At 40.3% G+C, this 13322-nt stretch overlaps 1 protein-coding gene across 4 annotated transcripts in view; it reads left to right on the top strand.

Moving 5' to 3' along the window:
• The first annotated feature begins 286 nt into the window (after positions 1-286).
• PCMTD1 (protein-L-isoaspartate (D-aspartate) O-methyltransferase domain containing 1) overlaps positions 287-13322 on the top strand; it is a 50224-nt gene continuing 37188 nt past the window's right edge. For 2 of the 4 annotated variants that reach the window (XR_006352844.1, XM_043964832.1), the window contains exon 1: positions 496-632. The gene's annotated coding sequence lies outside the window, so the exon portion shown is untranslated. Of the gene's footprint in view, positions 633-13322 lie in introns of all 4 variants that reach the window. The other 2 variants (XM_043964836.1, XM_043964833.1) reach the window with 2 other exon arrangements.

Below are 13322 nucleotides of genomic sequence, written 5' to 3'. Positions count from 1 at the left end.
CAGCGCCGACTTCCATCCCCGCGCTCCAGCCCGGCCTGAGCAGAGCCTCCCCATCCTTCAGTCCTTTCGCTCCGGGGCTCCTGGATTGCGGCTCTATGAAGATCAAGGACCTTTCTTACCCCGTCCTTTCCCCCACCCATCGCCTCAGTTGTAGCTTCTCCAGCCGGGGTAAGGGTAAGGGTAGGGGGAATGGGGGCGGGGTCCTGCTCTCGCGGGATCTGCTAAAGACAGCCCCCCCCTCCCCCCCAAGCCCCAACACAGACCTCGCGTTATTTGGGACTGGCAGGCAGAGGCTGTTCGAGGGAGGAGGGGAGGGAAGCGAGGGGGGCGTTTCAGGGACTTGTTGATCTCCGGCGTCACCGCCCGGCCGGTGCCCCGGGGCTCCCGGCTCTCGTGCGCATGCTCCGCGCCCCGGGTCGGCAGTGAGGAGGCGAGCCAGCCGGGCCCTGGGCCGACCTCCTCCTCCCCCTCCCCCCTCCTCGGAGGCCGCCTGAGGCGGCGACGGCGGCAGTCGTTGTTGTTGTTGTGGTGTCGACGTCACGAGGGGCCCTGCAGCCGACGTGGTGGGTTGGGCCGATGTTTTGGAGCTGCTGCACTACCCGTTTGGGGCGAGCTGAAGAAGGCAGGGGCAGGTAAGGCTCGGAAATCCCCGCTTCCCCCTCACACCCTTTTCAAAATAAGCAGCCATGGCGAGTTTGCCCGCAGCAGCGGTGTGAGGACGAGGGGCCCCTTCCGAGTGTGACCGGGAGTGAGTGGTGGGGAAGGAAACTGGCGGGGGGGGGGTTTTGGGGGGATGTGTCAGGGTGGAGGAGGGGGGGCGTGTTAGGGATGCAGGAGGGGGACGGGGCTGGCTCTCCGTCCTCCCCCGCCCCCCACCACGGCTGCAATTTTGGTGCGCCACTGACTGGGAGATCCCGACCTGCCCATGCTCCTGGTGCTGCTACTACAGCTGCTGCTGCTTTTGCTGCAAGTAAACAAGCAGCTGGAAATGCCTGCGAACCCTGCACCCAGGCATCCCCTGGGAGGTGGGACCGTGATGTGCAAACCTGGCCGGGGGGGCTTGAGGGCAGTAGCTCAGTAGACTGTGACCCCTCTTCCCCCGCCCCCATGGCTATATACAAAGGCTGTTAGGGGGTCATGCAACATTTCTGAAAGTGAAAAAGAAGAAAACCTGAGTGCTGAACGAGGCGGGGTTGGGGTCGGGGGTGACTGACGAAAAGAGGAGGAAAAGAGGTAAAGGTTGAGCCAGGGAATAAAGAAGGGCTTGCTAAAAGAATAGAGTACAGTGAAAGGTACTTAGCTGGGGGGTACTTTCGGACATCCTCCCCTCCCCCATGCATTTACAGTAGGTAAAAAATAGGTCCAATAATACTATCTGAAGCACTTGTGTTGTGAGGAAGTAAATACACCTTTGTATTAGCTACAACCTTTACCAAAATATAAACATTTTCAAATTGCCTTGTAAAGCCTGTCGAATGCGAAACTAAAACAAACTTTTGATATTAAGGAAACAGAACAGAAATTTTAGAAGTACTTGGCAGAGCCGGCTCTAGAACTCGGTCTATGATCGTAAAGAACCCCATTTGTATCAATATCCATATATGTTACGCATTTTTAAGTAGCTTTAATTTATGTTTTATTTCTATTCATGTTAAAATGAATTTGCGTTCCTTAAACTCAGATTTGGTAATTAGGGAAAGATGAGAAAGAACGGTAACCTTAGAAATAGACTGTATTTCAAGGAAAAATAAGCAAAGGTTTAAACATGTTTGAGTAAACCACAGAGGGGGATTTGTGTTTGGAGAAATGGAAGTTGACTTCTGTATAGTAAACTTTAGAAATTTAGCTGATTAATATTGCATTGGACATTTTTCAGAAGAAATGCTTTTCGAAATTGCGTTGATTGCATTTGCCTAGTATTGTTGAACATTTTATACTATGTGCTGAGTACAATTTTATGCTTGGAGGGCATGTTAATATGACCTTTACTCAAGCTCAGAACAATGCCGGCAGCATATAGTCTGAAAAATTTGAATAATTAAAGGGAACTGTAAGTGTTTAGGACAGAGGGTGGAATTTTAGTGGCCACTCTTATTAATACAATTGTGATAGACTGATTTAATAATGACTTGTTTTGGTATTCTTTTGAAATGCTTCAAAACTTGCAAAATAAAGAAATTATTCCAGTAGACTTAATCGTTCATGTACTCTGGAGCTTTGATTTTATCTTTATTCCTTTGTATGTCAACATGATTTGAAAATAGGGAAAGAAGACTGACTAGGTAGGAAACTTCTAATAATCCTATTATGGAGGCGAGCTAGGTTTTAATGGAAGTGGTAGCTGTGGAAATAAAGATGAAGGCAAATTAGAAATTAGAAGGAAAAGCCATGGGAATTGGATGTAACATAGAACAGGAACTATGTCCAGGAGAATGAAAGAATGGAGACTTGAAGAAAAGACATAGTTGGAAAGAGCTGATTTCAGTATAGAAATTATTTCAGTTTTAGACATAGAATCATATAGTAAGTGCAATGTCTTGCTTTTGGTTATTTTAAAAATTTGAATTGAAACATTAGTGAAAGAAGTTCGGGATAATCCAATTCACAACTTTTTCATTCTAGAAATTAAGAAACTAAAGTCTAAAAGGTTTTGATTTAATCAAGGTAGCAGAACTGAGTCTTTTTCCCAAGGATTAGTAGCTTTTTAAGAGAAAATTAATACATTTTGTGACATTGTGAGTATAACTTTATAAATAGTATTATATAGGTAAAAATATGCTTAGGGATCTGTGATTTCATCAAATTTCATGCAGGCTATAAATGGTTGTTTCGTTTTTGTTTTTGTTTTTCTTATCTCATGAAGTTAACAGCTGTGAAATCTCTGGCATTACTTGAAAATTTTACAGGAGTGTTTTTGTTGTTCCAGACTTCGGTGATTTCATCCAGCTGGGGAACTTCCAGTATAGAAACTCCCTTTTCTGATTAGCAATTTATCTATAATTTATAGTCTTATAGAATTGCCTTGGGGGAACTAAGAAGTTCTGTGACTTGCTCTTGGTAACAAAGTGTGCATTTAAAGTAGGATTTGAATGCAAGTCTTTGTAATTCTAAGGCTGCTTGCTTCTCTAGTGTGAAAATAATGATTAATAAATCAAGTTATCTAAGTATTCATCAAGTGCCAGCTAAGTACTGTTCTGCAAAGTTAAAAAAATAAAAACAAATTCCTGCCCTCCAGGAGCTTACTCATTATGGAGTTGACAACTTGTATATTATATGTACAAAATACAAGGTAATTTTGAAGGAGGCATACATTATTAGCATCTAGAGAGTACCAGGAAAGAAAAATTTAGAGGTCCTACTTTGAAGGAAACTGGGAAGTCTGAGGTGAAGGAGTATATTCCATGCATTTGGGATAGATAGCCTTTACAAAGACAGTTAATGCATGCCATTTTGCGTGAGAGGAATATCTAGAACAGGGCTGCTTAAACTTTTTCCAGTTGTGATCCCTTTTTGCCTGAGAAATTTTTACTTGACACTGGGTATATAGGTGTGTAAAATAGGTATACATAACCTTTTACTGTTGGCAATTTTTTTCACAATCACTACATTCATATGGTATCTCAAGCTACAGTTTAAGAAGCTTTGATCTAGACCAGTTTGAGTAGATTGTAAAGTCTGCAAAGAGGGGGATATTGTGAAGGTCTTTAAAACGCAAAAGTTTGTATTTGATTCAGATTTAATAGGGAGTCCCTGAAGTTTAATGAATAACATAGTACTCTGCTTTCATAACACTGACTACAGTGTGGAGGGAGGTATTGGGAAGGGGAGAAAGTGACTTCATTAGAGGAAGCACTTTAAATATTCAGGTAAAAGGTCCTGATGGGATATGTGGGATTAGGAAGAATTGGGGGGGGGGTGAGGATAACAACTGTGTTGCAAATCTGGCTCATATACTCCATGCTTTTGACAGAAATAGGGAAATTTAAAAGAGGGACTGTGGGGGTATAAAGGGGGAAGAATCTCAGTTCTGTTTTGTATATTGCACATGTGTGCACATAAATTTTACATGTATAATTTTCAGTTGAAGTCATGGAGCCTCATGTTCTATACATTTTAATTATAATTTATAAAAGCTAATACAATAGAAAAATATTTCAAGACTAGAAACTGGAAGAACACTGAGGGAGACTTCCTATTAGTCAAATAAGTTCGAACATTAGCTGTTTGTCACCTTGGAAGACAAGAATACACCAGGAATTCTTGTTCTGAGAGAATGAGGTATAGAACAAGAGAGACCAAAAGTGGAAGGAGGGAAACCAGAGGGGATGGACAGTGACAAGATGAAGTCTAACTGGGGTGCCCACACTAGGATCTCAGAACTTTGTTATGGAAATCATAGAGCAGAGAGAGGGACATAGGGCAAATCTTAAGACTGCCAGCACTTGCCCTGGATTCAGGAGGACCTGAGTTCAAATCCAGCCTCAGATACTTGACACTAGCTGTGTGACCCTGGGCAAGTCACTTAACCCTCATTGCCCTGCGTCCCCCCCTCACCCCCCCCCCAAAAAAAAGTAAAAAAAGGACTGCCAGACAGCATGAGAAAAGCTGCTGGTCTTCTAAAATATTGGAATCCATTGTTTGCAGTAGTAATATATTTTGCCTTTTGCCTGTTAAATGTGATTAGTCTACATGCACATACAGCAGACTAATTTTTTTATTTTGACTCAGAATGTTAGGTACATATTTAAAGAGCTCCACAGCCTAAGCAGCTTTATGATGGTTGAAATTTTCTTTTTCCCTTAGCTTCTGTAACATAGTACTCGCCTAATTTTTCTCTTACCTTTCTTAATAACTCTCAATATTTCCTATACTAGCTCCCCTTCCTGCCTGCTTAAACTGGAGGTGTTCTTTCAAGTCTAGCCCTAGTCTGTATATGTTCTCTTATACTCTTACTCTTTCCCGTGGCTGCAGCTATCAAATACTATGCGGTTGGTATAGTTCTGCTTTCATTCCTGAGTTACAGACCTAATGATTCCAACTACTTACAAAACACATTTGCCTTTGAGATGTCAGCGTATTTCATAAGTAGGTTCATCTTATTTCCTTCCCAGACCTGCCTGTAAATGATTTTCTTAAACTTCAGGTTTGACCATATAACTGGGCTACTCCCTAAATTCCAGTTGTTCCTTTATGAAAAAATAAAAAAAGAAAAAACTCTTGTATTTCTAAGTCTTAATAACCTGGCCCTAACATATCTTTTCAGACTTATTTTATTTCAGTCCTTACCCCAAACTCTTATGTTCCTACCATACTGTATTTGGTGCTGTTCCTCACAAATGACACTTAATCTTCCAGTTTTATGTCTTGAATTGACTCCCCCTCCCCCCCTCCATTTTCTGTTTCTGATTTCAGTTCAAGTATCATCCCCTAACTTCTATTCCTATCCCTTTTAAGACACCTATTTATTTTGTATGTGCTCATTTGTGCACATGTCTCTGCCAGTAATAATCTTTCTAGGGACAAGAATTGTTTCATTTTTTTATTTGTGTCCTTAGCACCTTGGACAGTTTAAGAAGGGGGCAGCTTGTGGCCCAGTGCATAGAGCATTGGGTTTCCAAATAAGACTCCTTCCTGAGTTCAAATTTGGCCTCAAGACACTTACTAGCTGTGTGACCTTGGGCAAATCACTTAACCCTGTTTGCCTCAGTTGTTTTTTTTAAGCAACAAACATTTATTTTTTCCAGTTACATGTAAGGGTAGTTTTCAACATTCTTTTTCATAAGATTTAGAGTTCCAAATTTTTCTCCCTTCCTCCCTCCCTTTCCTCCCCCCTCCACAAGATCACAACCAGGTTATATATGTACAATCCACAAGTGTTCTTTTTATCAGTTCTTTCTGTGGGGGTGGATAGTAAGCTTCCTCGTTAGTTCCTTGGGATTGTCTTGGATCATTGCATTGCTGAGAGTAGATAAGTCATTCACAATTGCTCATTGAACAATACTGCTGTCACTATGCACAATGTCCTCCCAGCTCTGCTCACTTCACTATACATCGATGTTCATTGGTCTTTACAGATTTTTCTAGGATCATCCTGTTTATTTCCTATAGCACAAGACCATTACACCACAATCATATAGCATAGCTTCTTCCATCTTTCATCAATTGATGGACATTCCCTTGGTTCTCAATTCTTAGCCGCCACAAAGTTGCTATAAATATTTTTTGTACAATTTTTCCCCCTTTTCTCTTTTTCCTATTATTGTTAACTGTTTCCCTTCCATCCTATTCCCTTCCCCATAATATTCTATTGTCCCTCTTTCATCCTATCACTCTTCAAAAGGGATTTGCTTCTGTCTTTCCCCTCCCCCAATCTGCCCTTCCTTCTTTATCCCCTTCCCCTCCTATTTTCCTGCAGGACTTACTCCATCCAATTGAGTGTGTACATTATTCCCTCCTTGAGCCAATTCTAATGAGATTGAGGTCTTTGAGCCAATTTTGATGAGTGTTAGGCTCATTTACTGCCCAGATTAAATAGATTACTCCACCCATTTGGGTGTGTGTGTGTTAGTCCCTCCTTGAGGCAGCTCTGATGAGTTTACATACTTTGAGCCTTTTCTTATGAGTGTAAAATTCATTTACTGTCCTGCCCCTCTCCCATCTCTTCCCCCACTCCATAAGCCTTTTCCTGTTTCTTTCATGTAGGATTTCACCTCTGCCCTTCCCCCTCCCCCACTGCCTTCCCCTCACCCCTCAATTTAACCCTAAAGATGTCATCATGGGGCAGCTAGGTGACACAGTGGACAAAGCATCACCCTTGGACCTTGGACCCAGGGGGATCCCAGCCAAAACCCTGCCTCAGACACAAGACAGTCACCCACTGTACGACCCCAGGCATGTCTCCCAACTCCAATTTTTTATAGTTCTCTAGGGTCTTGTATTTGAAAGTCAAATTTGCCCTTCAGTTCAGGTCTTTTCATCACAAATATCTGAAAGTCCTCTTTTTCATTAAAGTCCTATTTTTTCCTCTGAAAGATCATGCAGAGTTTTGCTGGGTAGGTGATTCTTGGTTGTCATCCCAATTCCTCATTTCATCGTTTATCCTCTGGAATTGAGGTTTTTGTTGGTAAGACTACAGCACAATAGTACTCTCTCACATTCATATACCATAACTTGTTCATCAGTTCACCCCCATAAATTCCAATTCCTTGCCATTCATAAAGAGTCATAAATATTTGTGTATATAATAAATACATATTATTCTCCCCCCTCCATTTTTTACTCTATTTTTATGTCAGTAAAATGTACTTCTCAGCTGTTTCTGTGTGTATTCTTCCCACTTTGACCAATTCAGATGAGAGAGGTTCAAATTTCAGTCACTCTTGTCCCTGTCATTGTATTTTCTCTGTGAACCCTGAAGATGATAGGGATCAGAGAGGACATGTATCATCTCCCTATATTTGATTGTGTAAGCAGTTTTTTCTTTGTTTAGTTCTTTATCATTGTTCATTCATGTTTACCTTTTTATGTTTTAATTTAATGATTGAACTTCAGAGTGTCTCCACATTTCTTTTGGGGGGGGGGGAATAAGGGTTGAGTGACTTGCCCAGGGTCAAACAGCTAGTAAGTATCAAGTATCTGAGGCCAGATTTGAACTCTGGTACTCCTGACTCCAGGGCCAGTGCTTTATCCACTGCGCCACCTAGCTGCCCCCACCACATTTCTTGTTTTTGTTTTTTTGCAGGCAATGGGGGTTAAGTGACTTGCCTAGGGTCACACAGCTAGTAAGTGTCAAGTGTCTGAGGCTGTATTTGAACTCAGGTACTTCTGAATCCAGGGCCAGTGCTTTATCCACTGCGCCACCTAGCTGCCCCCACCACATTTCTTTTATCAGTAATACTTGCAAGCCCTGTTTTATTTTCAATAAGCTCCTATCTTTTGCCTTTTGGAATATCATTTACTAAATTAGAGCATCTTAGAGCACCTTATAGTGGTGCTAATTCATGTGTGATCCTGCCTGTGGTTCCTCGGTGTTTGGAATTCCTTTTGACTGTTTTCATTATTTTTATTCTAGACATTCTGGATTTTAACTGCAATATTCCTGTGAGTTTTCATTTTGGGGTTTGCTTCAAGTAGTGACATGGATTTTTTTGATTTCTAGTTCTAAGATCTGTGTAGTAGTTATTTAATATTTCTTGTAGTATAATTTGTAGGCTCTGCTTTTTGTTAAAGATTGAGATAGGGGCAGCTAGGTGGCACAGTGGATAGAGCACTGGCTCTGGAGTCAGGAGTACCTGAGTTCAAATCTTGCCTCAGACACTTGACACTTACTAGCTGTGTGACCCTGGGCAAGTCACTTAATCCCAATAGCCTCACCAAAAAAAAAAAAAAAAGATTGAGATAGTTCAGTGGTTCTGAGGTTTTTTCTTCTGTTTTCCAAGTTTTTGTTTTTGATTTTTTGCTGCTGTATACTTGGTTACTTCTGTCTCCCCCCCCCCCCCCCGCCCCCCATGCACATAGGCAGTCTTTTGACTTTTTTGGTATTCTTGTTTTCTCATGGAATCATTAATTTCTCATTCTAGTTTTTAGGGAGTTATTTTGCTTGGGCAGGGTTTCATACCTTGTGTCTTGTCATTAATTAATTCCCTTTGCAATTGTTTCTAAACACTGCTTTCATTCTTTTACATTTTTTTTACTCAGGTACTCCATTTATAAAAAAAAGTTTTAATTCTCTATCTTTTTAATCTTGCTTCATTTCTTCTAGGCATTCTAGTTGACTTTGTGCCCAAGCTATGTTTTTCTCTGACACTTTTTACATATTTTGGAGTCATTCTCTTCTGAGTGTGTGTCTTGAACTTCCCTGCCCCCAATAATAGCTCTTTACAGTGAAATTCTTTTTGTTTGCTTATACTTCTAGTCTTCTTCCCTACTTCAGAGTTGATGTTAGTTGGTCTCTCCTCACTTCTGGAGCTGCTTCCTTGGAGTATTGACGGTTGTGTTATTCCAGAATCTTAGGGAAAGGCCAGGGAACTAAAAATGTGTGCAGTGTTCCAGGGCAAGTCTGATTGCTGTACTTCTAGTTTCTGCTCTTCCAGTTCCTGAGGTGGGTTTTGGTCTGTATAACAAGCCCATGAACTCACCCCATTTGCAGTTTGATTAGATTGCTGCTGGATCCCTGTCAGCTCGCTGATTTGGAGTGACAGAATTCTAGGCACTTCTTTCGTTTGGGTCACTGTCCCGGTTATTCTTCTGAATGTTGGGCTAGATGCTAGAAATGAGACTAGCTCTTTACCTGAAGTTTGAACCACAATACCATTGCTGCTGCTGGTGTCTGAATTTCATCCTTTCTCTACCAGCACCCAGGGCCTCCCTACCTGGGGAACCCACACCCATGTGAAGATCTGCTTTGTCATTCTTCCCAGATCTGTGACCTGAAACTCAGTAATAGGTGACATTTCCAGCCTGCACCTGTCCTGAATGGAATGCCTTGATAATGAATCTTCAGATGCCCTGGTAGGGATCTGGGACTGCCCCTTCCCTCCACACCCCAGTGCACAGCCTACTCTAGGCCCCCTGGAGTGCTGGTCTGGAACACTCCTGGTTTGACTGTCTACAGATCTCCATGTATGTTTCCCTATGCAAAACTGGGCAGGACAAACAGTTCACTGTGACTTTTTTCTGAATTTAGGCTGGAGCATTTTTATACAACTGTTGTGAGGAGTTTTATGGAGGGAGTTTGCTTCCTAGCACTCCATCTTAGTGTCACTCTTTGCCCCTTTTCTATTTCTGTTACGACCACCTTAGTCTAAGCACACATTCTCTTTCCCCTGGAATATTCCAGGAGAGTAATTTTTTTTTTAAACTGCCAGTTGCCTTGCTCATATCCTTCTATCTAGAATGCCCTTTCGCCCTATTTCTTGCAGTTGTAAGTCTTTAAGGCTCAGCTTGAATGCTCCATTTTCCATAATGCTTTTCCTATTCCTTCCAACTATACACGTTAACTCTTTAGGCCTAAGAATTCTCATCTTTTATTGTGGTTGTTTGTGTATGGGCTTTAACTTGGAACTTTATTATCCCTTCAATAAATGTGTGAATGAAAGTAACCAGTGGGTAATTCCCCATCATTAACACTTAAATGGTGTTTGGTGAAGGCAAAGGAAATATATTGCTGACTTTATAGATAGCAGGCTTATAATACATAGAAATAAATGCCCTTCTTTGCTATTTAGAAATAACTTGGAAATTCTTTTTTTCCATAAAAGTATTTTATTTTCCAGTTATATGTAGAGATAGTTTGGAACATTTGTTTTTATAAGATTTCTAGTTTCAATTTTTTCTCCCTCCCTTCCCTTCCTCTTCCCTCCCCAAGACAGCAAGCAATTCGATATAGGTTATATTTGTACAATTACATCAAACATATTTATGCATTAGTCATGCTGTGCAAGAACCTCAAAAAAGAAAAAAAATAGAGATAGTGTGGTTCAATCTGCATCCAGATTCCACAGGTTTTTGCTTTTTTTTTTTTTTTTCCTGGATTTGGAGAGCATTTTCCATTATGAGTCCCCTGGAACCATCCTGGACCATTATATTGCTTAGAAGAGTCAAGTCTATCACAATAACTTGGAAATTCTAAAGCATGGCAAAAATGGAGAAAGGACAAAGGTGGGGAAAAGCTGCTAGGAGAGTACAGGAGGTGTCCTTCCTCATTCCTTCAGGACCCCAGATTCTTAGTTGGAGGCAGATCTGAACTAATATCTTGGCTTTGCCTCTTTATACTTGTATGACCATTGAGGAGTCATTTAACTTCCCAGGGCCTAAATTTCTTCATCTGTAAAATTAAGGAGCTGGCTACAAAGGAAAGACTCCAATGGAATCAGCATTTTGGTTCAAATCCTGCCTATGACACTGCTTGTGTGCATTTTGACATAAATTGTTCCCTGGGCTTTAAAATGAGGATGTTGGATTAGACATCCCTTGCAATTCTGCCTAGCTCAGTGTTTTGTCTAAGATCCCTTCCAGTTTAAATCCTCTTGTAACATTATTTCTTTGGGGAAAAAACCAAAATATGTTATGTCCAAGTTTTAGACAACCAATTTATAAATGAAGACAAGCAGGTGAGTATGTTCTTTCACAAGAAATAATATATTTTGGCCCATGTGTGACTGAAGGATTTCCCTCTTGCTCAGGATGCAGAGCATCTTGGGATTTTTCAGGCCCATTGTCAGATCATAATGCTACAAGGAAAAGACAAACTTGCCTGTTTGCCTCTAGATGTACATCTGAGTCGATTTCTAAGATGAGTGTTTCAAGAACTTGATGTTAGCATTCTGCTGAATTAGAAGACTCAAAGCTTTTTAATGACTAAAATATTTATATTGTGTAACCCAAGCATCGTCGTATGTATTTTGAATAAAATTAGATATTAATCTCTATTGCTATCAGATGGCTTTGTTAATCAGTTGTAATTCAGTTGGCCATATTATGGAGAAAACCTAGAATCTTGGTCACCATATATTTGGTTTCAATTGAATTAACATTATTTTCAGGCGATGTTATGTAATTGCAAAAGTTGCTGGAGTTGAAGTCAGGAGTGACCTGTCTGAATTTTTTTTGGGATGTAATAAGTTTAATAATAGCAATAAATACATAGTGTTGACCGTATGCCAGGCACTGTGCAGAATGCTTTAACAATTATTTCATTTGATCCTCATAACAACATTGGGAGATGGGTGCTGTTATTCCCATTTTAGATGAGGAAAATAAGTGCTTAGTGTATACTGAGTGAGTGAGGCAAAGTGACCTGCCCAGTTACTAAGAGTCTGAGGCCAGATTTGAATTAATGTTTTCTTGAGTCCAGGGCTGGCACTCTTAATCCACTGTGCCACCTAGCTGCCTAGTTTTGAAATGTAAATTGATTGCTGGCATAAAGGTTAACATGTATCCTTTCCCTTTTGAGTATTTTTAATTTGCTTCTGAACTACTTCATGAATTTGAATGTTACTTTTACTAGATGATAAAGCTCCCTCCAGTGAAAGCAGGGACTGTCCTTATTTAAATTTTGTATATCTGCAAATTCTTTTTTTAAAATAAAAGTATTTTCTTATTTTCCAGTTTCATGTAGAGTTAGTTTTCAACATTTGTTTTTATAAGATTTCCAATTTCAAATTTTTCTCCCTCTCTCCCCTCCCTCCCCCCCAAGACAGCAGGTAATCTGGTATAGTTTATATATGTACAATAACATTAAACATATTTCTGCATTAGTCATGTTATAAGAGAAGAATCAGAGCAAAAAGGAAAAACCTCAAAAAACGACAGCACCACAAACAAAAAAAAATAGTATGGTTCAATCAGCATCCATATTTCACAGTTCTTTTTTTTTTTTCTGGATTTGGAGAGCCTTTTCCATCATGAGTCCTTTGGAACTTTCTTGTACTGTTGTATTGGTGAGAAGAGTCAAGTCTGTCACAGTTGATCAACACACAATGTTGATGATAACTGTGTACAATGTTCTTCTGGTTCTGCTCATTTCACTCATCATCAGTTCATGCAAGTCCTTCCAGGTTTCTTTGAACTCCTCCTATCTGCACATTCTTAAAGTGTTATCTAAATCCCTTAATCATTTGCCAGATTTTGTCCTTTTCCATTTGCTCATCTTTTGTTTCTATCCCAGAGATTTGACTCAAATTGAGAGCTTCTTTACCTCTTCCTGGGATTATTGTGGTAGCCTAATTAGTCAGTCTCTCCATTGTAATCCACCTTTCACATAGCTGCCAGTACCCCTTACCTGAAGCATTCCCTTACTCAATAAATTTGATTGATCTCCTGTTATGTCGTGCTGCTTCTTCGTCTCACAGATTTCCCCATACAGAAGATTTTCAGCAGTTCCTATTAGGTGCTTCATCCATAAATACATGCTGGATGATTGAAGTCATTTTGCCATTCTGAATATTCTGTAACTGAGAAACATTCTAAAGTCATGGATGGAAGACTAAAAAAAATCTTTAATGATAATAGATATCCTTTTACCCCTGAACACTTCTTCCCTTCCCAAATATTCTTGCACTTTTTTGTTGATATGAGCTGCCCTAACATATGATTTCCTGAATGTGCTCATGTACATAAGTACTTTAGTTCCCCAAAGTCTCATCATATGCCCACCATTTTTTTAAACTTTATTATTCCTACATCCTCATTTATTCTTGGCCATCCTAAGCTATCCAATTCACAGTATTCTTGAATTCCCTTTCTAATTTAGTCTATGAACATCAAATCATAGCCAAGGACCTTAGAATTACTCTTCCATTCCCTTCCATTCCTCATTTTGA

The sequence above is a fragment of the Dromiciops gliroides genome, chromosome 1 (assembly GCF_019393635.1).
Source record: "Dromiciops gliroides isolate mDroGli1 chromosome 1, mDroGli1.pri, whole genome shotgun sequence".
NCBI classification, from domain to species: domain Eukaryota; kingdom Metazoa; phylum Chordata; class Mammalia; order Microbiotheria; family Microbiotheriidae; genus Dromiciops; species Dromiciops gliroides.
This window is presented reverse-complemented; position numbering and strand designations above follow the sequence as displayed.